This window comes from Lygodium microphyllum, chromosome 5, assembly GCF_053477565.2.
Source record: "Lygodium microphyllum isolate KBCC chromosome 5, Lygodium_microphyllum_v1.1.10, whole genome shotgun sequence".
NCBI classification, from domain to species: Eukaryota; Viridiplantae; Streptophyta; class Polypodiopsida; order Schizaeales; family Lygodiaceae; genus Lygodium; species Lygodium microphyllum.
In genome coordinates this window covers 129,603,356-129,611,907 of record NC_141139.1, presented here as the reverse complement: position 1 = coordinate 129,611,907, position 8,552 = coordinate 129,603,356, and the positions used below count along the sequence as shown (strand labels likewise).

The 8,552-nt window shown below is 39.6% G+C and overlaps 1 pseudogene; it reads right to left on the bottom strand.

The window, feature by feature from the left end:
* Window positions 1–5,102: 5,102 nt before the first annotated feature.
* On the bottom strand, window positions 5,103–5,534 carry LOC148036401 (calreticulin pseudogene; annotated as a pseudogene).
* Between the last annotated feature and the right edge of the window lie 3,018 nt (window positions 5,535–8,552).

The following is an 8,552-nucleotide window of genomic DNA, read 5'->3' as shown; positions in this document are numbered from 1 at the left end:
TTTAGCAAAATTGTACACAATTGACACATTGTTACCAACTTTTCACATCAATTTAATGTAGATGTGGTCGAGATTTCGTCTTTGGAGGATGTGTCTTTGAAGTCTGCGAGACAAGTGGAAAATCCTAGTTCGAAGGAGTTTTGTGCTAGAGGGTGGACTTAGGAAAATACCAAGTAGAATTCGATAGCTTTATCTAATCAGAAGGGATTATTTTCAAGTAAGTGGAGTTAATGACATGGATATAACAATTAGTAGACCATGAGTATTAGAGTTAATGTGACAAGATACTAACATGGTTACTTATCCATGAAGAAATAAATGCAAATCAATATTGAGTTGTACTGATCATCCATGCACTTGCCACCAATTTGATGTGCAACTTAGAGATTGGAATATGGAGAAAAATGGTCACTTGCATTATTTTTTACAAATGTATTTACAACAAAAACATGCGGTAAAAAGGTCAATTGTTGGTGGAAGAGGATTAGGAAGGGGAGAGGAAGTCCAAAGGGTGCCAATTGGAGAAGAGGAAGGGGAAAAGGCTAAGTGGAAGAGGAAGAGAAAGGGAGAGGAAGTCCAAAGGCCAATTGGAGAACAGGAAGGGGAGGAGTTAGTGGAAGTTGGAGAGTCATGAAAAGAGAGGGGGGGTACAATCCTATAAAGAGGGAGGGAGAGCAAACTAAAGGGAGGAGGTTAGTGATACACTATCCAAAATAGAGGAAGCAACACTATTAAAAAATCACTACACAAGAAAACCATTAGTAAAGTTATGATGTTAATCATAGTCTTCAGAAATCTCCTTACACAAAGGGTGCAAAAAATTCAATATGAACCCAAATTGGTCCAATACAAATCTATTCTTATATATTTTGCTAGCTACCTCTACTCATTTCTATGTTTCCTTTGAAATCCCATGCCTTCACTTTCACTTCATGTTGCCACTTGGATAACTCTCACTTAAAGTAGATGGGTCCCTAGTTGTGGTCTATATTTGTGTGGTAAAACAAGCTATCTGGAAGCTAGCTTCCCTTAAAGTAGAAAACTCTTCACTAGAGTACTTTGTTCCCTTTGCAATAGGCCACAAAGTAGACACATGAGGTGACACTTTCACTTCCTTCTTCACCACCTTTGTATGTTCCGCATTGTGATTGCTATACCACAACCATTGTGCAATGTACTTATCCTTGTATGCCTATTTTGTCCAAAAACATGGTGTAACCAAACCTATATCACAGATTCAAAGTGTGTTAGTGCAAATTTTCTTGTCCACCATTCCAAAGCACTTCCTAATGCAATGAGCTAGTATCCGGTGTAGTGCCCATTTGTCTTGGGGAACTTCAACCTCATCTACACCCTACAATGTCTCCCCTCTTTTTGTAGGGGTCTCCATACTCTTGCATGAGCCCTCCACTTGATCCACCTCATCTTGAATATATATCTTAGCTAGTCCACTTGCCATTGAATTGTATGAATCATGGACAACCTCTTGCTTTGTGTTGCCTTGAGTCCATGATATATTCTATCCTATATGAACTCAAAGATTCTACATAATCCCTTTTCTTACTCTACAAGGTCTTCTTATCCCATGAATGATTAACTTGTCAAGGTTCCTACAACCACTCCTTGCATGGTCCTTGTGACAATGGAAGGGCTTGGTCTTTGTTGTCTACATGCCCAGGATATTAATGACTCCATAGATGGTCCACATCTAATAAACCTCATGTTGTCATGAACTCCAAGCACTTTGCACATTGAATGTATGCACTCAAAACATATATGACACATGCATCATATAACCATACCTTCCTCTTTCCACCCTCACCAAATAACCAACTAGCATGGACACGCTTAGATAGATTAATAGTTGGAATCTGAGCACATTCCTAGGGACTTTTGCAGGGATTTCATGTTTTCCAAAGTCTCATATCCAACCCACCAATTTCTAATTGCATTTTCTTGTTGAGTAACTTGTTGAGTTGTCTTTGCATGCCTTCATGCCTTGCACAAGTCTATATAATGTCTCTGCGTATTTGAAGGAACTAATTTCTTGGTGTATTTCTATAGGCTTTAGCTCCCATTGAAAAAGACAAGACCGCTCTATCCCTTCCATAACATTTTGAGGCCCTCTACTAAAAATTGTCCTTATAGCCAACCAATTTTCCCCTGTCTCATCCAAGATGAAACAAACAAAGTTTGGTGGGTGGTGCCCACATTGTTTCATGACATTGTTTAGAGTCTTCTAAAACAACGAGTGAGATTCACAATCCTCATCTTTTCTCTTGCACTTGTAATGCTTTCATGTTGTAAATAATTATAAATTAGTTCATAGGAAAAATTATTATCCCTGCAATAGTGATAATCAAAGTACCTGAGGGATACTCACCAAGGATCGTGTACTGAGCACAACATTGTTGCCCAACCATCTATATGATGAGTGTGATCAAAGTGCACCCATGCATTTCTAGATCCCGTATGCATGCATGACACATGCAATTAACTAAATTCACCCCCAAAGTAGGACATTTTGTAGAAATTTTAAACAAATAACATTTTTCCTCGACTCCTCCCTAATCACAAAATCTAGTTCCATGGAAAAAGAGAAACATGTAATGTCATTACAGTTGTGGTATGTTGTCATACCCATCACTAGCTAATGTACTTTATTTGGCCTTTTTTCTAAGATTATTCCCTCAAGACTACCAACATCCACATTAGAGTAGCAAAGAAAAATGTTAAAAACATTTGGATCTAACCCTTTGTTTTGCATGAATGGCACCATTTCTTCTAGGAAGTGATGGAGATCTTTGTCCATTGCCAGTGAGTTGTATTCCTTGGTAAGAGATTAGAACAATATTTGAAGTGCAACCATTCTAATGCTTGTACTGCCTTTGTGTGCAAGATACCCCTTGCTGACTTTTCTGTCCAAGCGACCATGAAAACAAGTGTCATTATATCGTTTTTCATTTGCAAAATATGGACATGTTACACTATGATACTTGAGGCTACCTAGATAATAGCTCAAGCACACATCACATTATATGGCCATTTTTTATTGTGAAGTCTTCGTCCAAACTTGACCATCAAACTTTTGTTCCATTCCATCCATCCATTTCTTTTTTCCAAATGTTGTTGGTAGCTTAGAACACATTGTACCATTATCTAACAATAGGAAGTTGTCAACTTGGACCAGATCATTACATATATCCAATAGCTTCTTTAGTTGACCAGCTCCTACGCTTCTCTTAATCCAATATATAATGATTTTCTATCCCAAATGGTATTTTCTTCATTTTGACCATCAACATGCATTACATCAATATCTTCCTCCAAAGCTGTTCCCTTAAGTGCCTCCAATTCTCTCATATCTTCCTCCATACAATCATATTCTCCATCAATACACATTAGAATTGACTTAGTCCCACTAGGTGTCTTAGTTATAGTTCCATATTGAAACTTGGCATTATACACATGTCCCATCTACTCTCAAACTCAAGGTGGTAGTACTAGAAAGGCTTATTTCTAGCTATAGAGATGTGCACGGGAGCACACGCAGGTAGAAGTACAAGATATGTGGTTATGCCAGACAAAGGTCAAGAAAGAGAAACAACATTGTTTCAGAAGAACAAATTGTCACCTATAGGTATATTTATGATATACATCACATATAATGTAGGTCATAATTGAGTAATGGCTAGTCAGCAAGCCAACTCACTCTCTATTCCTCTCAATTTGCCTCTCTCTCTCTCTCTCTCTCTCTCTCTCTCTCTCTCTCTCTCCATGCCCTTCCTCCACTTCATTCCCTATCTATCTCTCTTTCATAGTAACCAATAGGCTATATAACTATCCATTTTTGACACACCATAGAGAACATTGAGCAGTGACTACTCAATACCTCCAAAAGATCATTAAATTGAGTGAGACACTTACATGACAAATCCCACCCAATATGTAAGAGATGGGAAAGAAGATGCATAGAGGTAGGTATTAAAGGTGAAGGTACCAATCATTTTATGGCTAGTTTTGACATAATACAAGTTTCCTTTATCTTCTCTCTCTCAAGTCTCCTTCATCTTCTCTCTTTCTCAGCTTTTATGGCTACCATGATCTCTCTCTTTCAATATTTCTCTCTCCTCATCACTCTCTTTCTCTCTCTTTTGCAATATTCTCTCTCCTCTTTCTCTCTCTCTAGTCGTGTCCATGGCAAGTGGTATCAGAGCTACTCAAGTTCTTGATCTAGTTAGCCACATTTCATTTAAGGTCTTCCTTTTTAGTCACACAAATCCAAGAACTTCAGATACAAAGGTATAGACATGGTAGGGAGCACTAGAGTGACTAGTGGACATTTCCAAGAAGAAGACAAGCAACATTGAAGACTTTTCAGAATCTGGAGGCAAAAGGAGGAAGCAATGCAGCCCTGGCACCATGTTGAAAAGCTTTTCCAGTCCCCTAGCGGAGAACACCCGAAAATACTAGTAGTGGCAAGGAAGACAACTAAAGGCTTGGAAGGGGGCTAGCTGGGAGCACTTAGGCATGACTGAGAATCCAGGCTGTGGCAATGTGATTGCAATAGGGAGGTTGGCTTGCAGCTTTCATGCACTCTCTTGGAATACAATCCTACCTAGTGTGCTTACCTCGTACTCATCGAAGCTTTATTTCGGATGGGATGATCCCCTTTCTGGCTGAGTCCCTAGCTTGAGTTTCCATGAAGCTCTCTCCCCGCGACCCAACGAACTCCTTTCTGAGGCAATCCACAGGCAGACAAGAAGCTGATGCTGGAGGAGCAGAGAATCACTTACCATCTGATAAAGCAGGAGGATCTGAGAGGCTTCTTGGGCCGGCAGAGCCATTGATGTGTTGCCTGTTCATTTACCTCAAGTATCGCAGCAGGAGAACACAAAGAGGGAGGAAGGAAGAAAACAACAAGACAACGAAAAGGCACATCATTTTTTTTTCCTCTCCCATTCGATCCATCTCTGCTACTACGGGTCACTCCCACATAGGCCTGCCAATGTCATCATGTATTCCAACAGGCATTCAAGGTTGGAATCGAATTTGATGTGATGCACTACAGCTAGCTTCATGGATAGAAACTCCACTTGCCTCTACAAGGATTGCACATAGTTTATGATTTCATCCAAAATGACAGCTTTGCCAGTCGCCTTCCCACAGCTTGGGACAAGATCTTGCAAATATTTCATTCTCTCGCTGATCTTCTCTCTCTTTTGCTCGATTTTCACAGAGTACTGTATGAGTAGAGTTCTTCCTTTGTTGCTGAACTCTGGAAAAGTGGCTGATATGGAGTAGAATCGAGAATCGGGATAGGTTTGAATGCCTTTGTCATTAGGGTCAGCATACCACTTCCCGGCAGTATGGAGCCAATTTCCTGTTAATCCTTCACTCTTCTTGTAATCTGATTTCACCCAACGGCTCTTCCAGCCATCCTCAAAATGCTCTTTGAAGATGATTTTTGCAACAGACAAGCCAAGGAAGGCCAGGAGGAGGAGGAACCACTGCAGGTGCGAGGGGATGGACATAGCAGTGTCGCTCTGTGTGCCGTCAAAACGGGAACAGGAAATGGCGAAATGGCATGCTAGCCCGTTCTACTGAAATCATATCAAGAAACGGTTTGATTGTGCCATTTTTCGACTGTATCTGTGAATGCAAGCTCCGAACCATCTGAATGCTTTTTAGCAGTTGCCCGATCATGTATTTGACTTTCCTTTACCTGAGCTGAATCCTGTAAGGTAGTTCTACCATGCATATTTAGACCTGAAGTTACGACATTACCCTTCGCTGAAGCTAGAGGAGGATCATCCTCCAAATGTGTGTGAAACTGGATGACCAATGCAGAAGGTGCCCTTGCAAGTTGGAAAATCTGAATATGTTCTAAAACAGGGAGAGAAACTGCTGCCATATTCAGAATTCTTTGACAAGAATTCGAATTTTATCTTGCAACATCAAAGCCTCAAGAGTTCTACAACAAGGGATTCCGATTCCTTGGCTGAGTAAAGGACACCATGCAAAGGCTTTTATTGCTGCTCGGTGATCTCCAAATCGATACAGACAATCAGTTGATCCGTCATGGTTAATTAATCTACTGTCTTGATTTCCAGATGATAAAACAGGCTCATAGCAATATGGTTCCCGTCTTGAGAAACTGCTAAAATATTTTTGGTGCTCCAGTCCACAAAACTTATATGAAGATACACTTTTCCGACATCATTAATACACTCTTCTGAGTACAACTGTTCAAAATTGTCAAGTTCTTCATTGATTCCCAAAGAAGGAAAGATTGAAGCGAGAAATGTCAACGTCCAATATAGCACTGCGGGTTGGGATAAAGGAGCATGATAATCTAACCACGAGAATAGTATAGAGCCATTACTGGCGAAAAGCTTTAGATCAAAAGCATTCTGGCATGAAGTGAGCACCTGGGGCAGGATCTGCCAGATAATTTCTTTGAGTTTCTTCAGTGATGGTAACACTTCGAATGCAGGAGATTCAGGATCATTGATGCTTGCTAGACAACATTGTTGTAGCAGAATCATTATCAACCTCCTTGACAGACTGATCAATCATCTCTGTGACTGCGTTGTTCCCAATCTAGACATCAGACCTGACTGAGCCATTCAACTCTTCAAGAATTGAGAGCAGGAGGCCATTTCCATAGGCACCTTCCTTGACAATCAAATTCACTGCCATGCTCCCAAATGTCTTCCAAAAAACAACCATGGTATGTGACCAAAACACCTGAATCCAGTAAGGGTCTGCTGTCTGCTTGCAGATCTTTGTGGCTGCCAACTACATACACTTGCAAATCATTAGCACTTCTCTCTTGGAACTCATAGAAAACAATAACCTTCTTTAACATTTCTCTGGCAGCATCTATATTTTCCTGGGCTTTCTCCTACTGTTGACAGATAAAAGAAGCTATGTTCTCCTATGTTCTCCTATTGGAGAACTGCTTCAGCTTCTTCGGAGATACTGTGCTGATGAATTTTGCTACTACATTTACCTTGAGACATTGATCTTGCTGTCATCTTTGGTTTTGCTTGCCTTATGAGATTTTTTGAAAGCAACTTGATTACAATGGCAACAACTGAGATCAATAGCTCCAGCTCTATTGAACAAGGTTGTCTTCAAACGCAGGCTAATATGGATAAACTTGGAGCTTTAATTGATCGGTATATTGCTCTTATGAAGGTGGACAGAGAAAATAGAGCAAGACTTGAATCAAGTATGGATTTTCATCACCTTGAGTATTATCAACAGCATGATGAGTATTGTGGCCATGATGATGAGTATTCTTATGGGCATTATGCACCCAATGCTTATGCTTATGGCCAACATGTATATGCTGATGATACACACTATGATCTACATGCATCTTATGAATATGGACAACAACAACATGCACACGAACATGAGCAATGTGCAAGTACAACTGGATAGCATGTTAATACTTGTAGATATGATATACCATGTCATGATGCAAAGTATCATTCCATTGAACCTTGGCAATAGAATGGCTATTATGGGAATTAACATGGTTATGCTTCTAAGCATCCATCTTTTCAGCAACATAGTCATGATTATACATATGACCTTCCTTGATTCAACAGTCTCATTCTTATGGACGTGATGATAATGGATGTGCTTACTAATACTCTTCTAGCTTTGATCATTAGCAAGTTCATAGCTACCATGGTATCCTATGTCCCAATTAGTTTATACCTCATGATCACCCAAATGTAATGATGAGTTCTTTTCAAGGTGATCATGAAGAAGATGAGAGCATTAAGCAAGCTAAACAACAAGAAGGGGATAATGAGCACCATGATTAACATGAAGATGAGCAAGAAGAAGACAATAACTAAAAATATATACAAGAAGGGAATAATGAAGAGCAAGATGTACAAGATGATTTCATATTAGTTGAAGAATCACATGAGGCACTCATAGATGTGGACGGTTATGTTGAAGGTTTTAGAGTCTTGGAGAAACCTCATGATGATCTTATTGAGCATCATTTTACACTTAATCAACATGAAGACCAAGCATATGAAGAAGACCCAGCTAATCAGCAAGATGATCCTCTAGTAGAAGACAATGTATATGAAAGATCACTTGGTAAGTGATTAGCCTTATGGACCATTTGAGGATCAATATGAGCATGCTGAAAATGAAGACTCTAAAGTTCTTGATCATGCTTATGATGGATTAATTGAGAATATGCATCAATTCACACTCAATCAGAGTCTACACCAACTCGAATATGAGCGTTATGCATATGATTATGGTTATGAAGAGTTGGATAATGATTTTGATCACTAGTATGCTAATAATAAGGATGTGCATGAGACTCATGATGGCTATAATTTGATGGATGATAGATATGATTATGGTTATGATTGTGAGGATCTTTCTTCCTACCCTTTGATGGTATACCTTTTGATCCAAGAGGTTATGGGCAGGATTTTGCACCTTCGTTAGGCCAACATCCATATTGGGGTCCGAATGTTGATCTTTCAAAGGTTTATTTGGATGAAGAC